General features: G+C 36.5%; 1 long non-coding RNA gene across 1 annotated transcript in view; it reads left to right on the top strand.

Moving 5' to 3' along the window:
• The window catches only part of LOC122801967, a 1,870,547-nt gene that overhangs the window by 1,234,939 nt on the left and 615,975 nt on the right, over nucleotides 1-19,633 (top strand). Inside the window, exon 3 of the long non-coding RNA XR_006364828.1 lies at nucleotides 308-369. This is a non-coding gene — a long non-coding RNA (uncharacterized LOC122801967). The remainder of the gene's footprint in view (nucleotides 1-307; nucleotides 370-19,633) is intronic.

Below are 19,633 nucleotides of genomic sequence, written 5' to 3'. Positions count from 1 at the left end.
TCTTACAAGTGGTTTAGTACCTATCAGTGAGATAAAACATACCAAGATGAAAAGAATCCAATGTTATAATAAGTACATTGCATCCATTTAATATATATGTAAATAGCAGGAGTTCTGCAGAGTGCATATGCTTCCTATATAGAATTTAAATGTTTGCTGGCTTTTTTTTTTAATGTGAGAAACAGCAGGTAGTGCTACAGTGAGATGAGGCAACTTTGTGCTGTTTTCATTGTGTAGAAACACCAGCTTATTTGAAAAACATGTTATATGATTTAATTTGCTTATGGATATACATTTTTTCTTGCAGGTTTAACACTGGAATGCTGTTTGAACCATATTGTGAAATTCAGCACTTCACTTCAGCCTGAGGTAGGCCACTAAATACAATTTTAAATTGAAAGACTAAACCAACATAGTTATGATTCCAGTGAATCTGTCTAGTATTTAATAACATGCCAGAGTGTAACTTGACAGTGAAGCATTCCATTTTGCAAAATATGTGTCATTTGCAGTGACGGGTCCAGTTTCCTTTTCTTGCTGGGGCACAATAGAGGAACAGTAGCTAGCTGATGGGGCAAATAGGACATGTAGGGGGAAAAAAAACAGAACATCATACTAATAAAGTATAGATTACATGATATATGATATGAGTTCAACCATAATTCGCTGTTAAAAATGAAAGACCATTTTTCTACAAAAAAAGTTTATGCCATAATCTTACAAACCTCTGCAATGTTCACAGCACAGAAGCTAATAATTTGTCATGGTCAAGGATTATAGTTTGGATGAAGTGTTGGTACACTATAGTGTAACAAATCAAGGGTGTAGCTACACATACAACAGGATAGGGAAAATGTCATGTTCAAAGACGTGTACCTCAGCAGAAAAAGAAAAAAAATATCAGTACTTGCGTATTATCGCAACCAGATTTTTGCAATAATACCACTTGCTTCCCGGTGTGTGAATGTAACCAGAAATGTATGTAGAATCACAGTGGCAATGTTAAGTTTATGAAAAAAACATTGTTTAGATAGGAAGAATGGTGTACAATTTAAAAAAATGACTGTTTGAAGCTATGCCATTTTCCGACATCATGTCTCTCATAATACATTTTTTACAACAGTTACACAAGTATGCTGCCCTAAAACATCCAGAAAACATACAGAAACATGCTACCCAAAACATCCAGAAAACATCCACAAGTATGCTGTCCAAAACATCCAGAAACCATTCCAAGAGTAACTACTATCCATCTGAAAACAAAAAATAATCCAGTACTGTCAAATACTCCATACATGTTTAAAGTAGTACCGCCTAACACCACATGTAATATTAAGTTTAGCCTCAGTTGTACAAGTACTTTATTTCTTTGTTATTGTCTTTAACTTAAATTCTTTTCAAATGTTTGTAAAATAAAGCCAATAATTTACCCCCAAAATTTGCTGCTCTTGATGTCTTATTCTCTGAAAAATGTATTGTCAACTTTGGAATACTCCTTCTTGCAGTATGGCAGCAGTTCAACCAAACAGTTCCCAGGCATCCTTGTTTCATTTCCTGCAGTACGATAGCAGTGTAACCAGTTTTGAAGTACGCAAAACAGGATTCACATTTCTGCATTAATTTTGCTTACGAATTTGGGACAAACTAAGTTGTACCCACAGAAAACATCAAATTCAACTTTAAGTTTACTCCCACAATATGTTTTTGGCCAACAAACGTATTACTGCAACCATGAAAATCTGGTTGCGATAATACATAAGTAACAAAATATCATTAATACAAATTCATAAACAGGAAATTGGACTCATTTTATACTATGCTGCATTTTAAGGATACAAATGATGTGATAGAAATTATAAAATACTTTTAAACAAATTCAAGTCTGTTAACACTTTGACTAAAAAAATGGAAGCCTTAAAAACAGGTAGTTCAGCTAGTTTATTTTTTGAGCATTTAAGTAAGGTAAAAAAGCAAGGTTATTAACATCTCTCTAACCATAGTAGGTAATCCCGATTGTCAGTGTGACTTTTGTTTGTGCAGACATGATCTTCAGTACACTACAAAGTAATTTTGCGGAAGTCACTTCCTTTTTTAGAAATTCGCATAATTATGATTTATTTACAATTTACATTTTTTTACTGGATGAGTATATATCTGCAAAGCAGCACAAACATCAACAACCAGTGCAAAGGTTTTACAGCCTTGAGTATGATATTGATATGATATGTTCATAATACTTTCAGAAAATAAGTCATTTTCATTGGTGAACACACCTTTTGTCTAGAGAGCCATTCCTGACATCTTTGATGACTGCGCATGAAAATGCTGTTATTCAGGTGGAAAGTGCTCGATATATTTACAGAAATGATATTTACATGCATATGTTATTAATAAAGCAAGTATAGATATCTGTAAAGCATGTAATTCATTAATGCCTACACTGCACTAATTCTACATATTCTAAATTTAGGAATATCCTACCATATTTTTTGTGTTTTCTAGTCACTCAGAAAAATTGGACTTAGTGTACATGCAGTCAACACTTTCCGGTAACCTTTATGAATCCTCCTTGATGTTTAAGGCTGCAAGAAAATCAGTAGGAAAACTAAAATTTAAGAGGAAGAAGGTGTAAATTATGTTAGCGTTGTCTGTTCACTCAGAACAGTGTACACTTAGTATAGACATTAATGAATCTTAAGAATTATGCATAATACACAAATGACAATTATTATTTAATGACTATAACAATCAGGATTTACCAGAAAACCCACCGTATGTTTGATACGCACCAGTTTGCCATTGTTTAGTTACTGTAACCATTAATAAACTGCCAGAAAACCCTAAGCACCCGATGCTTAGGTGCTGGAATGACTGCTTTTGCATTATCATACATTTTGCTAAGATAGCAAGTCTGAAATTAAATGTCTTGTCAAAGATTTGCCAAAAGTACACACACACACACATTTTATGTGGAATAGGCCAGACTATAATAAAAATAAAGGAAGCTGTGGAAGGATAGTGTGTCTGAAATTCAAACATATTCCATTTATTTGTTTGACCCTACTGTAAAAAGCCAGAATGCTTTTTTTTCCCCGAAAAAACACACACCGTATGATGAACATGCCAAAATATGAGGTGAAAATTAACAGTATCCAGTTGATTGAGCATTACAGTAAACAAAAAAGTAGTCTGCAAGTGTTTTGTTTACCTTACTCAGTGTTTCTGTTCAATTAATGCCTGCCATTTCTGGTGGGCACTGCTATTACAGCTGATAACTATCCTCGTTTCTATCCTACAACCATAGTCAGGTAAATACAAAGTTATAAAGGAGAAAACAACAGGTTAGGAAGGGGTTATATTTTTAACTGAAGCAATGCAGGTAATTCATACCTGGCAGACAATGAGAGCAGTTATTTGGGGAGATGGGAAGACTTCTGATTAGGCAATTTGCCAGTACATAGCGACAACAAAAGCATTTCCATCTTAAGCATTTACCAGTTTTATTTATGTTTTCAGCAGCTGCATTTTAAGGCATATTAGAATTAAGGTTTATATTTATTTATTTATTTAGTTATTATTATTTGTTGTAATGCAAAAGAAGTAGTCACCATGTAACAGTCACTCTGAAATCACTCAATACATCAACATGGTTATACTATGTGTGCTTCTGTTTAGTCTACAAGACAAAAATTATTTCTAAAAAAAATCTAACGGCTACAGTACTTTTTTCATTTATACTTGTGAAGGTGCATACTCGCACATAAGGCTGAAATACAATTGTGCAGCACATGTGAACAACGGAGACTTAGATAGGACACCTAATTTTTTGAATGGCACTACAGGTGTTGGGCTACACATACCAAAAGTCGTGCTATAGGCACGAATAGTTAAGCCCCGTGAAACTCTATTGACTGGCATTATCGATTGATGGTAATCCTCAGTGATTTAGCTGAAAATGTCTGAGGTGCTTGACTAATGGTAATAATCTCAGAAATGGGTTATTAGTTCATAGAAATCCTCAGTGAATTACCTGAAGCAGTCCATGGTGCTTGACCGATGAGGATGCAAGTCGAAGCTCACATATTTGATGGTTGCACTACTACTTCAGGTATGATCTGCCCTCAACTGGAAAGTGAGAATTGCCAGTCCAGCCACACTGCTACCTGAAACCTGGTCTACTCCTGCAAAACCTCTCATCGGTGTTGGGCACTGTCTGCACATTCTAATCAATGGAAAAAATAGTTGGTGGGACCTCAGACATGCGGCCACTGATTTCCTGGCTGTCATTGTCTTGAGCTGTGGAGAGAAGTGAGACATTTAAAAAGATAGAAATGGTAAACTTTAAAAAAAAAAACTGTTGCTATTTCAGGGAACAGGGCACTCATAGGGCACGCAGTTTTACAGGGGAGGCACATGCCCCTGAGTGCCTCAGTGTAGGGTCACTTCTGGTGATTTGACTAAGGTAAAAAGCATGATCTAAAAGGCTATTCTGGTGCTTCTATGATCTATACATTTAATTCTTTGATTGCACAAAACTGCTTTTACATTGATTATTTCCAACAGGTTTATGATTTAGATTGTTTAATGAAAGGCCTGGAATGAGGGTTATTGTTTAAAAGCACTACAAGAAAAGATGTAAAATGTTAGTTATTTTTATGGAGTTTTTGATGGCAGACAATATTGAATTTTACGTTATGTGTAATCAACCACATTTTTGTCTAACCTTTTCAAATTACTGTAGTGCTTAAGGCAATCTGAAAAGTTACATTCAGATGAACTCCTTAATAACCAGTTTGAAGATTAAGGTCTGTCTGTGACAGATGGCACCTTACAATGTATTGTTGAAATACTACACTTTACAAATGCACCAAGAACTTTCAAACAGATCGGCCGAATTCCCAAATGCTCCTCCTTTGTGTAAAAGTATATATAAAATGTATCTCTGCTTTCATTAGATAATGACTACAACTGCATGGGATTAAAAAGTCTACACTGGATCTCTGCAGCATGGCATTCTGTGAGCTTTCACATGTTTCTTGGATATATGAATCTTTACAAATATAATAATGTTTATATTGTTGGCTGTTATCATCTATTACAGTAAGTCTTAGCAAGGATAATTCCTCTGAGAAATACTTCTACTATGAATCAACTTCATAGTTGCACTTCAAGGGGAAAGGGAGTAAGCACCAAGAAATGATACTTAGTGCCTGCATGATTCCCTCACAGTGCTTTTCAACGGAAATACTGGCATTGTTGGGGAATTGAGTCTTGTGGACTTGAGGCTTAGATAATCTGCTTTTACAGATCAGTAGACTAGCCATGATAAATTCATATTGTACACTGACAACAGGCTGACTATTCCATTCTTCTCTAAGTTTTACAGGAAATGCTGATTGTCAAAATATGTACACATTTAGTTCAATACCAATAAATGTACTTTTGAGAAAAATGTCAGTCAACCCTGTTCTGTATGCAGCATTTGTCTAACTGACCAGAACTGATAAGTTTGCTGTAATTATATCCATACTAGTTCTTGTGGTGCAGTATTTTGCAGCTTGTCCAGGTACTGAGATCAAAATATTTGTTTTGAGCTGTTTGGCAAAGTTCTTTTAGTCAAATTTGATTTGTGTTACATATAAAGTTTGAGTTTTGCAAATACTGAATTTTCCAGAAACACTTTGAATTGAATTGAATTTGGTCAGACACTGTTATTGTAGTACTTGTTCGAGTCAATGACATGGTTGGAGATGTGGTTTGCGCTTGTTTTTTTGTTCCCGATTAGGTTTAGTTTTTAAGTTTGTTAGGTATGTGTTTAGGGCTGCAGTTTTGGTTAGGTTTATGGCTAGATTAAGATACTGGGTTAGATTTAGGTTTGGGAAAGGTTAATCTTAGGGTTATGGAGTGTATAGAATATTGCATTTCACATTTGGGATTGGGGTGGGGAGTTTACTTTTCCTACAAAATACTCTGCATAGTTTTTGTGCATTGCTAAGTTTTACACATTTTCAGTGGCTACACCTTTTAACAATTTTTTAACTGTTTGGACTGTTTCATTTTGTCTTCAATGAGCTTGTTTTTCTAACAAATATTCCAATACATACTCATTTGTTCAAAACTATGGATATTCCAAATTCAGAGCTTGCTTTATGAATAACAAAACAGTAAAACAGGAATTTTAAGGCCTGAGGTCATATTCTTGGTTTCATAGGTGCACAGATATGCTTAGTATGCTCAGAATTCAAAGCATGGGTAGACTATTTATGAACTTTATGAATGTATACTTGTATGATCAACTACAAATCTCACATGCAAGAAGCTTGCAACATATTTCCTCTCTGCCACTTTCTCAAAAATGAAATTATTTTAACTCTCATTATCTTAATTTCCTTAGACTTCCCAAAACCCATCCCTATAACACTACAGCCTTACCAGATCCCTAGCTCTAACTCCTAAACTTCCACCCAGTTCCAAACCCTAGTCCTCACTCTCTAGACTTAAAATTCTCTTCGTTCTCCATAACTTTAAAATCTCTAATTGCTGCATGACTCTAACAATTCCTCCCCACTCCATAAACCCAAAACTCCATTCCTACTCGCTAACTATAAAGCTCCCCTCCTGATCTCTAACCCTAAAATCCCCTTCCCACTCCCTAACCCTAACATCCCTGCCAATTCCCTCCCTGTAGTTGCCACACTTAACATTATTTGTGTTTGAGCAAGGTATCTGGCTAAGTTGTGGTAGCTGCTTGCCTGACTCGTATTCAAGTTCAAGTGTGAGTGCCAGCCTACAGGAACTACAGGATGCTTGAGTTTGTGATTTTGAGACAGTGTTTTTGAGCAGTTGGGGCTTGAGCGTTTATCATACAACCATGCTTTTACCAAAAGAGGTACAGTAGCAGTTAAAATCTTTGAGTTGGTTTATATAATTTTATATAGAAAAGAATAATGATAATTTGTCCCACAGTCTTGTAGTAGATTATACAAAACAGTTATCCCTTTTTTGTTATCTTAAGACAACTGAAATAACATGGGATTACTGTCACTGTTTTAACTTGCAAACAAACCATTTAAGAAAATTAAATGATTTTTAAATTGTATCTTAAGCTTAGTTTCCTCACTTATGAATTTATAGTATACAAAATACACCTTGCAATCTAGCAATCCTGATTTATAACACACTTTCAAAAACAGTATTTTCTTAGTATAACATCTTTGTAACCTTTCCAAATATTTCTTGTACATTAAGCTGTAATGGCAATTCAAACAGTTTACATTGTGAAGTGGCATAAATTAGTTGAACAAATGTGAACAGTTTTTTTTTTCTTTAAATACACTATATTAAAATATTGATGAAATTTCATGCCTGTTGTTTTACATATGGTACATCATTGTTTCTTTGGATTGTTTTTAAATATGTCATCCTATTCTTTTGCTCATCCATTTCCTAACATCATATATTTAAAAATCATCTATGTTGTTATATGTGTATGTCATATACAGGTTCTCTAGATTTCTCTCACATTCCAGTGACATGCTATGCAGGTGCATTGGTGAGCCTCTAAATTGCCCATGGGTGTGTGTGTGTGTGTGTGTGTGTGTGTGTGTGTGTGTGTGTGTGTGTGTGTGTGTGTGTCTGCGGGTATGTATGCACATGCATGTGTCACATGGGAGGAGTAGTGTTTGTGAGTGCGTCTCTCTGTGTGTCGTGCGGGTGTGAGTACATGTGTGTGCATGGCTGTTTGGTATGTGAGTGAGAAAGAAGAGAGTGAATAGTGTGTATATGATACATAATTATGTGTGTATGTAGTATGTATGGGAGTGAGTAGTTTATACGTATATATGTGCTTGTGTGTGTATGTGCATGCATTTGTGTGTGTGTGTGTGTGTGTGTGTGTGTGTGTGTGTGTGTGTGTGTGTGTGTGTGTGTGTGTGTGTGTGTGTGTGTGAGTGCGCATGTATGTGCATGAAAGGGTGCGTGGTATGGGAGTGAGAAGTGAGTGAATAATGTGTATGTGATGTGTGTATGTGATACATATTTATGTGTGTATGTATTATGCATAGGAGTGAGTACTGTTTGGCATGTGTGTGTGTGTGTGTGTGTGTGTGTGTGTGTGTGTGTGTGTGTGTGTGTGTGCGTGTGTGTTTGTATGCATGTGTGGGTATGAGTGTGCACATGTGTGTGCATGAGTTACTGTGTATATGATACATATTTAATTGTGTGTATTTATTATGCATAGGAGTAAGTAGTATATGCATGTGTCTTTGTGTGTGTGTGTGTGTGTGTGTGTGTGTATATGTCTGTGTGTGCATGTGTCTGTGTGTATGTTTGTGTGCAGGTGTGAATGCGCATGTGTGCGTGTTTAGGTGTGTGATATGGAAGAGAGTAGTGACTGAATAGTGTGTATATGATACATATTTATATGTGTATGTATAATGTATGGGAGTGAGTCGTGTTTGTGTGTGTGTGAATGTACATGAGTGCTCACCTGTACTTGTTTGTGTGGTATGAGAGTGAGTTATCTGGGTGTGTGTACTTTGACGGACTAGCCTCCTTCCCAGGATTAGTGTCTTGGCCTTGTGACTAGTGAGTGCTGCGATAGTCTCTTGCTTCCCTGCAAGCATGAACTGTATAATCCTAGTAATGGAAAGCAAATAAATGAATGAATGAATGAAGTGCATTGCACTACTTTCCAGAGGTAAATCACAGCTGAGCTGTGTCTGCAGTTAAATGCAGATCAGTGTGTTTATAAAAAAAATAAAAACAAGTGTCATTCTTAAATGTAACCTTTCCTTAAATGCTAAGTACCCAAAGTAAAATATGATATTAAATAAAAGTCACCTTTCTCACTTATTATATATTTCAAATTTGCCTGGCTTTTGATCCTTTTCTAATTTACTGATTACTCTGATGTTTAAAAATATTTAAATAATTTATTATGATATACTTTGGGCAGCCATACTTGAATTTGAACAGACTGCAAAAGTGTTGAGAATGTATCAAGAAAATGATAGGTATGAATGTGTACAATACATCAAAAAGTTATCCCCACTGACTGCTATCAGTGGAGGCAGAATCACCAAAGATTTGGATTACACGGTGGCAATGTTTTAAGACAGTGCCATTGTTTAATGGTAGTGCAATAATGTGGGATTGTAGATATTTTTCTGCCTTGTGAAGGGGGATGGGTTTAGTCATTTAAGCTGCACCATTGTGAGCAAATAGTACTCTCCACAGTGCAATAAATATGAATCATACACTCCCTTGCTATGGTGTTTTACATATTTTCTCCAGAACCAAGTCCTGCAATCAGATACAATGATGAACCACCCTAATGGCAGCATGCATGATGGCCTCTCCTGGCTGAATCTTGCCCCTGTGATAGGAAAGAATGGGCCCATTAGTCATGAGAGGGCTGATGATCAATAGGCAGCAGGGGCAAAATGTGGCAGGAAATTTCTGAATATTTTTGCTAAGTTTTGATTATAAGAAATGCATATTGTAACATAAATCCACACACAATTAAACATTTTTCTTCTGGTATAGAACCTCATCTTCTTAGAGTATATCTGTTTTGGGGTTGTTTAGCACTTCACAATCTTTTAGCAAAAAGGACATTTGTTTTGGGTTAATTTAGTAACACAATTCCCCAAGAATTAAGAAACACATCTACATTTCTTGATTTTTGTAAAAACCTTAAACATGCAAGGGAAAGTCCACGATATTACTGTTTTGACAATCAGGGATAAACTTTCAAACTTCAATACTTTCTTGCTCCAAATTCCTCACAATATAATTGCCTTCTCCGTCGTGGATAAACTTTCAGATTTTAATACTTTCTTACTTTTATTTCAATCATTCTTACTTTACCATCTTACAGTGCTGTTGAAGTCTACATTTCTATAATTAAGTTTAATATTGCATTCCACTAAAGACTCCCTTTGTATTGCCTCCTTTCTTGCCTCCCCCCCACTCCCTATTGCATTTTAATCGCTGTCTTTCTACTACTACTACTTCTACACTTACATTATAGATGACCCCCCTCTCCCCTCACACTCCATTTCCTATTTTTATCTAATTTATTTTCATTATAGGACTTGTGTATCTGGTTATAGCATTCCATGGAATATAAGCTTGCAAATATGCTTCAGGTGATTAACAATTTTTTCTCATTTCCATTATATGCATAATAGCTCCATGACATGTTACCATGTTTTCAGCCATTGGTCAACTGGTGCCCTAGGCAAAAGTGCTTTACAGCACCCTCCCCACACACCACTCAGTGCCCCCATCCTGGTCTACCTACACCATCCAGATTACTGGAAAAGCACCCCTGCTAGAGAGGCACCCAAGGTGGCCGCCTAGTTGGCCTATGCCTAACGCTGGCTATGAAGGTATATGACAGTGATTTAATATGTAGAGAAATTTTAGACATTTAGCAGAAAAATTAAAGGTAAGTTAGTCTAATGCAAATAGGAATTGCAATATGAAGTGAGGGGAAAAACAGGCTTATGGTATATTTAGAGATAAAATCAGGGAAGAGAATTAGACAGCAGTAAGGAAGTAACTGAAGAAGGGTGAAGGAGGAGGTATAAGGAATGAAAAGGTACTTGTTCACATTTAGGGACATAGTTTATCCTGGTTTTGAGAATAGGAGGTCTTTCAGAGTGGTTTTGAAGGACGGGAGGGAGAGTATAGACCTAATGGATACAGGTAAGGACTTCCAGATCCTAGCAACCTTGTACGAGTACAGACAATGGCCAGCAAATTTGCTAGCTTTGTAGACAGACAGGAGTTTTTGGTCGCTGGATTGCAATGACCGACTGGGAACATAGTTGTGTAGAGTGTTCTTTAGTGCTGGACAGGCAGATGGATGCTGGATAATTTTATAGGTGGTAAGACGTTGTGTATATGTTAGTTGATATTGCAGTTCTGACCAAATCAGGCCTTTCAGTGCTATACAGTGGTGGGCTCTGAAAGGGGTATGTGCTGAAAATTTAGCAACTTTCTTATAGCATTGTTCAAGTTTTAATTTTTATGAAGTCTAGAGCTTAGTAAGGATGGGAGCACCGTAAAGAAGTCTGGGGAGGAGATAAGTACTGGCAAGTGTAGTTTTTGTTGTGTCGGGGAGAACGTTTTTGGCTCTGTAAAGCATCTCTTATTTTTGATGAATTTTTCTTAAGCAATTTTGTATATGCAGGTCGAATTATCATTCACTATTACTCCTAATAGTTTACTATGAGAAATTACTTCAATGGTTGTATTATCAAGAGAGAAATTGTATTTTTTATGAGAGTGGGATTTGGAGAAAAAAATGGTAGTTTAGTCTTTTTTGGTTGAGCATGAGTTGTGAATTATGAAGCCATGTTTCAGTGGCTGTTAAAGCTTCCTGAGTAATTTTTGGAGGTGTGCCATGTCAGATGTGCAAATAAGAGAACAATTATCTGCATATTGTATTAGAGTGGCCTGTTGTGTGGAAGTATAGACGGTGTTGGTGAAAATGTTAAAGGAGGGGACCAAGGATAGAGAGCCTTGTGGTACACCAGTGGTATCTGGGACTTAAGGAGAAAGCATGGTGTGCCATTTTACTAACTGATACCTATTGGACAGGTAGCTTTTGAAGCACAGAAGGCTGGAGTGAGAGAGACCTAGTAGGGACATTTGAAGTAGAAGTTTGCTGTGACAAACTGTGTTGAAAGCTTTAAACAAGTCTAGAAATAAGGAAGACACTAGTTTGCCATTATCTCTATCTTTATTGACAGTATCTATATATGTTTGAAGGGCAGTGCTAGTACTACAGTAAGGACTATGTTGTGTAGGGGATAGGAGTTCTTCCTGTAAGAGATAGTCTAGTAATTGTTTTTGAAAACATTTTCAAGCTATTTTGGTGAGGTGAGATAAGACTGCTACAGGTCTAAAGTTATTAATGTCTGTTTAATGTCCTCCTTTGTGCAGAGGGATAAAGTCTGACTTTTTCCAGAGAGAAGTAGTATGGGATTCCTGGATTGACATATTTATAAGGAGTGAGATAGGATAGGCAATGCTATTGGCTGCTATTTTTAGATACTCACTTTGGAAGGTCATCAGCTGAACAAGAGCATGGATTACGTTTAAGAGTAGTTTTATATAGGTTGCAGCACAGGTTTGGAGGTGAAAGTGGATGTGGTGATATGTGGCTCTTGGGCAGGGTTGGGATTAGATATTGAGAAATCCTTGGTTAGAGATGTTATACTATCTATAAAATAAGAATCAAACTGTATTGCAGTTTCAAGTGATGAGTTTTCCAGGACAGGGATTTTGGTTGAAAGTTTGGCCACGGTGTAAGATTTCTTTAACGAATGTCAACATTTTTTAGGGTTGTGTTTAGTATTATTTGGTAAGTTATTATAGTATAGTATTTTTGTCTTCATTTATTTGCCTTTTTTGTATGATTGCAAAGGATTCTGAAGTTTTCAAGATATTAAGGTGTTTTATATTTCTGACATTCTTTCCACGCTTTTTCTCTATCCTGCATTAGTATTCTACTACTTTTGGATAGCCAAATTGCATTATTTATCTTCAGTCTCTTCCTTCTAGGAGGTGCAAGGCTAATAAGGATATTTAGAAAAGTTGTATTGAATTCAGTTACAGCATTGTCAAAGGGGAGAATTTTAAGGAAGTTCCAGTTAATAGAAGATAATATAGTAATGAACATTTCTGGGTTAAACTTGGAAAGGTGACATGTTTTATGAATATGGTGTATAACTGGATGTCTAGTTGTATAGACTGGGAGATGATCACTGAGAGAGTCTGACATTGTACCTGTGGTAGAGTGTTAGCTAGGGTCTGATACTAGGATCCAGTCTAATAGAGAATTTGATGTCTTGTTATAATGGGTGGGGCTATTAATAAGTTGTGTGAAGCCATGTAAGTACATGCTAGATGTAAGAGAGTTAGAGTTTATGTTCAACCAATTGACATTCACATCACCTAGTAACATTTTTTTCTTTTGGAAATGTTATGGATATCCAATATCGGATATCTTCCAATATAGCTGTATTGTTGCCTGGAGGGATATAAAAGACAGTAATGCATATTAGTTTATAACTGTTTATTTTGAGGAAAACAATAAGAAGCTCTGCTGAAGTGAATTTCGGTGCTGGTTTGCTGTAAGGGGAAATGTGGTAAGTATTGGTAAATATTAAAGCAATACCACCACCTTTCCTCTTTATACAGTCATTATGGTCATTATGGATACTATTATAGCCAGAAGATATAACTTCTGAGTTGTTTATGCTGGGTTTAAGCCAAGTTTCAGTTACTGTGAGACCATCATGCATATGGTGGGTAATTCAGGCATGTTCAACAGTTTTATTTCTTATACTTCTAACATTTATTGCAGCAAAAATTAGATCACCAGGGTTGGGGATTGGCTGTTGTTCGGTTATAGAAGTGTGTAGGAGAGAATTAACTTTGTGTTACTTGTGATAGTTGGGGCCAGGACTAGGGTGTATATCTTTTCCTAGAAGGATTTTAGTATATTGGGAATTATGCATGCTTGTTTTTTGGAGAAGGTTCCTGCATTTAATTTTCTTTTGGTTTGAGTTGAAGTGCAATTGATATGGTGACTGCCAAAAAAAGCAGTTACTAGAAAATGGAAATCAAAGTCTAAACCAGCTGTACTAGAAGCAGTGAATATAGTAACAGAGCCAAAACAAATGGAAATGGGATCTTTAGGAAAGGATAGGAGCAAATTACATAGAAAAATAGGAATTGTGGCAACAATACATGCAGAGGAAGAATGAGGTTTTAAATAAGGCAGAGTTTAAATGAGCTATGCAATGTTTGACTGACATTGACTGGATAGATTATGTGTTGAATAACTTTTGCAACTAAAATTATGTCAATATGGTGTGTTTTCATTTATATAAATGTATGATTGCCTATGTTATAAGTGATAATTTAATAAAGATGCTTCTTGTTTAAAAAAGAATGTCCTTTGTGAAGTTTTGAAGACCAAAGTAGTAGGAACTTTTGTGGTAATAATCTACAATTATACAGTTCTAAAGAAATATTTTTATGCTATAAATTATGCAAAATAATTTCCACTTTAATTTCTCTATAAACACCTTATTAACGAGTGTAAAGACATTGTTATCACATCAGACAACATTAATATATTCTAACTTAACTATTAATAAAGGTAGATCTGCTTGGGTTATAATTATTTTGCTATTATTTTGCGTTATGAAGGTGCTAGCCCCTCGAAAGTAAAAGTCTTTCCAAAAGTTCTGTCAGTTACATTCTTCTTTTCATGATTTTCAATGAAATAGACTACTCTTCACACCAAAAAAGGTACCTGGTGCCTTTCATAAAGTCTTATGCATGGGCACTATAAAAACACACAAATACAAAATATTAACTGGTCATAGGACACTGTGTCTCTTTACTTTGTCACTAAGTCACAGGCACACATAGCTTGTCATAGGATTCTGTGCATCTCCTGCCTTTGCCACCAGGTCTCACACACACACACACACACACACACACACACAGACACTCACTCACTTTTATTCTTTTTACATTAAAAAAGCAGATGTTCCCATCTGGAGCTAGATCATGCATGGAATCCAGCCTCTTACTCTAATGGCTGGATTCCATGTCAGCATATTTTAGACAGATGCCAAGGTACTTGGTTATGTGGAGGCCTGTACAAATGGATAAACAGACAAATGCTATCTCACCTTTCCTATGCCAAAGTCCATGTGCTTTTGTTTATCTGTAAGCATTTCTCCCCGGGCCTCCACTGAAAACAGGATCTGTGGAACCTAGTCGGACTTTCCCGGTCAACAAATGTTAAATAAAATAAATAAATAAATTATCTGCTACAAATAACCATCTTTGTAAGCAGGGTAGTTGCCAGAAATTCTACCCATGCACATATTGATTCAACCTGGAGAGTTGCGAACCTTCCAGTTTTGGTGACATGTTCAGTAATCTGGTCTAGTCAAGAGCCAGTTTGGTTCAACTATTATATAAAGTCATTAAACCTTTTGTTGTGGCATATATGCACAAAAAATGCATTCTTCTGCCTGTCCCTCCTTTGGAATTTCTTTCACTCACTGAGTATTCATTCACCTCATATCTGACAGGATTATCCTTTGTGATGCTCTAGTATAGGCTGTCAAGTGGCAATGCTGTACAAATTTATCATAAAGAAGTTTTTTCTTCTGTCTCTTTGCATCCCCCCCTCAGCATAAGCCAGGCTGTTCAGTTTTGTATGGTTTGTTATAGTTTAGTGTCTTGTTTAACTAAAGGAGTTCAGTATATGCCCTCTGCAACAAAACTGAATGATAGGAGTACAAATGACACCAGAGGATCTGGTCTGTGGTGCTTAGACACATTGCATTATTATAGGCTGCTTCTAGCTTCTTGTTTGTATCCCCTACTGGGAAACAAAATTGGATGTAAGGAGGTAACGTAGAAATGCAGGTTAAACAATTGGTTCATTGATATGGTACTATCAAAAATTATCCTGTTTCAAATATGCAGTTTCTTGATGCTAGTACAGTTGTGGCAATTTGTAGTAAGAGGATGCTCTGCATCTGAAATGTTTCCATTCAGTTTGATGAGCCTACTTGATTACATCATGTTGCTTTCCGATCAGAAGTAAGTCTTTTAAAATCTCTAGATACAAACGTGTGCAGTGTTGGAATATATTGATTGCTGAAACAACATAATATATGAGAAAAAGAGTGAAATAAAAGAGAAGCTGCTGCAAATCAATTTAGATAGAGCAAGACATATAATTGGTGGGGGACAGTTGTGTGGGAGTTAGACTGACTGAATTCCTGTCTGAATAATAGTTATTTTTTTTAGCACAGAGGAAAAGATTTAAAAAAAAACTTAATTACATGGGTTATTTAAGAATGATGGTGAAAAAGATAACCAGTAGGGAATAACTACTAGTATGCAGTAAATAAGAATTGTATCTACAAAATTAACTACACGCTACATGTGTTGCTGCTTTTGTTATTCAAGTAACGTCACATAAGAACTTGATGGCAATATTGGAGAATATACTAATTTCAGGCACCTTTCCAGCTTACCTCTAAGGCTGCCATCAGAATAATTTTAAGTAGATCTCTTCTATTTACTTATTACTTGATGACTTCTGCAGTGCATTTTACGTATGATCCTACAGTCACTACTGACATTTTGTGTTAGGGAAAGGCTTTATTTAATATTTAGAGGTATGTGTATATGCATGTGTATACTTAATATAATTTAGGCTTTCCTTAAAACAATTGTTTCATCGTGCTTATCAGTGTCTGCATTTAAAAATAAAGTTGAGTCAGTATATTACATCTGTAGGTTAATAGGTAGGTACTAGGCTAGCCATCCTTGAAGGCCATTTTAAGCCTAACCAGTTTCCCTTTTTGTGCACAGAATAACCTATCCCATTTGGTTATAGATTGGCCTTACCCATCCCATGGTCGATAATTGTATATTATCCCTAATGGAATAACTGGGATCATGCCATAGATAATTTGAGGGGACCCATGCATGGGATAAAGCATTTAGGAGCTGCCTCTGCCCATTAACAGTACTGGGGTCAGTCCTAGGGTAAATTTTCTCTTTCCATTCCATAGATCTTAGTTGTGCTTGAAAATGGACAGAGATGAACTTTGTTTTATGTGGATGGGAGTCCGTAACACAGCAGCAGTATCCTGTATGAGATAAACCAGTTCCTCCAAATCATTCTGCTGATGTTGTAGAATAGGCTTAGATCCCTAGACTGAGTATTTCTGATACCATTGGATTTCCTGATATGCAGTAAATCCACCAGTAAGGGGTCAGAGGATGCCTGGTATGCCAGACACAGGTCACCTCTTAGCAGTCTGTAGGATACCGAGTATAGTGACAGAGAGTTCAGTCGGTCCATGTAGGACATGTTGTTTAGGCCTTGTTTCCTTTTAGTAAGGTATTTCTGTGGACATTCCATTTGTTGCATGTGTCTGGACTGATACATAACAAAGGAGACATTATATTCGATGACTGGCCTAATGAGGCATTGTAATAGTGACAGATAAGTGTTTTATTGCTTGATCTGATTTTAAATTCATTTTAACAATCTGTACCTGCTTTAGCTAAAGTTTTTAAGCCTATATTAATGATTCTAGTACATAGCTGCACCACATTTTTGCTTTTTAAGCGGTCTAACTGTTTCTTGTGGGTTGAATGTACGACAGGCTAGTTCAGGACTTGTCTTGGCACTTTAGTTAAGGTCTTTAAGCCTATATCAGTGATTTCAGTACATAGCTGAACTGCATTTTTGCTGTTTAAGTGGTCTAACTGTTGGTATTAAACCGTAGATTAATTCTTAAGTAATGGGTGTATGTCAGGCTAGTTCAGGTCAAGTCTTTACCCTGAGGCAGTTCCAGGATAGTCAACTCAGAGCTAAGGATCTAATTGCTTTAACCTCTCACCCACCCTGCTGTAGTTGCATTCTTAAACCCAGTGTATCTGTTGTTGCCTTCCCCTTATGATAATTTGACAACATAATTCCCTCCCTCTCCCCATTTATTGGCTGTTGACAGTAAGCATGTAAGTATTATTTTGCAAAGTTTCTCTCTTTAAATTACTCATCAGGATAAAAGACCTTTGATAAAATTGCTTAATATTGAGTACACCGATAGGGGTGGAATGATTTTAGTATCGGATTTGTGAGATTTATTTAGTATAGTTAGTTTACTTGTTCATGCTGGTTGCAGAAGAAAGTTTCCAGGCTAGTTATTTTGTACTGAAGTTTAAATACTCAGTAGAAAGTCTATCCAAACATTATTCTAAAACTGAACTCAGTGCAGTTATAATGTCCACAAAAACATCCAACAAACCACTCAGTGGCTCCAAAGATTATAAATAAAAACAGGTAAATTTATCTGGTGAGCGCTTTTGTGGTGTAGATGCATCACTTCATTAGGTCTGATGACTTTTCTTGACTGTTCTTTTCAATAATTGGCTCCGTTTTTGGTGCCATTCAAAGGGGGTCCAATGTTTGTCAGCCTGGAAGGATATGATCAACAGACCATGCTGCATTGCCAGGGAATTGCCTGCATCTGTCTCCTCTAGAGTTTTGATTATTAGCAAATGCTTTGTCCACCTCCATTGTGCCCTTTTTCGGTAATGCCAACTTGATTAATCTACCAACATAGTGATGCAAGCAAAGAGAAATATAAATGTTAGGAGCATGGATAAGAAACTTCACTCCCTAAAAGCCCCTCTCACCCTGGAAGATATTGATATCTTTGTAGTGACTGAGACATGGTCTAAAATAGTGGAGAGCACTCTGGCTGTATAGGGCTGTAACACCTTCCACAGGTTTAGACCGGCTGCTGCTTAGCAGGGGAAAAAGGTAGAGGTGTATCAGTCTACATCCAGAAGAGACTCACATCAAGGCTGGTAAAGCGGAATGATATACTGGAGCGTCTTCATGTCCAAATAACCACCAGAAAGGTCCTATACCATATATAGCTAGCTATAGAATTTTCTCTATTACAAATGAAAGCCACAACTCCTGTCTACATGAATGTTTTGGGTCTTGCCCTTACTTATAAAGAAGCATATTGTGCCATCCCTTGCATATCTCCATCACTTTTTAGGTCTGACCATAAAGCATTCTCCTTCAAAATATAACTGAAACTAGAGATTTCTTCCACCCAAGGTTCCTTTAGAAATTTCAATAAGACAAACTGTCCATTCAAGTGATACATTGGCAAGTTTCAAATCCCCATCAAACCCAGTTAACTCCAATGAATACACTACCACACTTTACCAGCATGTAAACAGCTGCGTATTAGCAGCTATATCCCATAGGAACAAGTGGAGGGCAAACCCCAGAAACAAATCCATATGGTGGAACCATAATATCAACAAGCTTTGTAATAAAAGAAAAATAATTTTGACCAGAAGTAAGAAGAGTAATTCCCAGAATGTTAAAGCTCTTCCCACTGAAATACATAAACAACTCAGAAGCTTAATAAATTCCACAATATCCAAGTTTTCGGCTAAAATAGTTACCCAAGCCAAAGATAATTGCAAGGCATTTTTAGTTATGCTTGAAATATCAAAAGCACAAAGCAGCATTGCACTGAGCTGATTGTGGACAATGTTATCAACACTGAGGCTGAAGATATAGCCAATTAATTTAGCTCTAACTTTACCCCATCTCTCATCCGTCTGTCCATCAAGATGTACCTAAAACATGCTTAGCTCCAGCTATCACTCAAGACCAACTACTTAAAGTGCTATCAAAAGCTGAAAATACTACATTGATGGGTCCTGACACTATCTCTGGATGCATTTTAAATAGAATTTGGCACGATTTAGCCACACCTGTAACAACATTGTTCAGTCTCAGCCTCCATACAGGTTTTATACCAAGCGAATGGAAAACAGCAACATTCATTTCCCTGCATAAGGGAGGACCTTCCACAGATCCAAGCAATTACAGATCTATAAGTCTGACCAGTCTCATATGCAAAGCCATATAAGGACTTATCATGGAATTAATCAATAAGGACTTAGGGAACCTCCAATCATGGGACCTGTCTCAGTTTGCATTCATCAAAGGCAGGTAATACTTACTCAATCT

This window comes from Protopterus annectens, chromosome 5.part0 (assembly GCF_019279795.1).
Source record: "Protopterus annectens isolate FY-2018-M chromosome 5.part0, PAN1.0, whole genome shotgun sequence".
Classification (NCBI taxonomy): Eukaryota; Metazoa; Chordata; order Ceratodontiformes; family Protopteridae; genus Protopterus; species Protopterus annectens.
The sequence above is the reverse complement of the archived record's forward strand: the minus strand, read 5'-3'. Positions and strand labels throughout refer to the sequence as shown.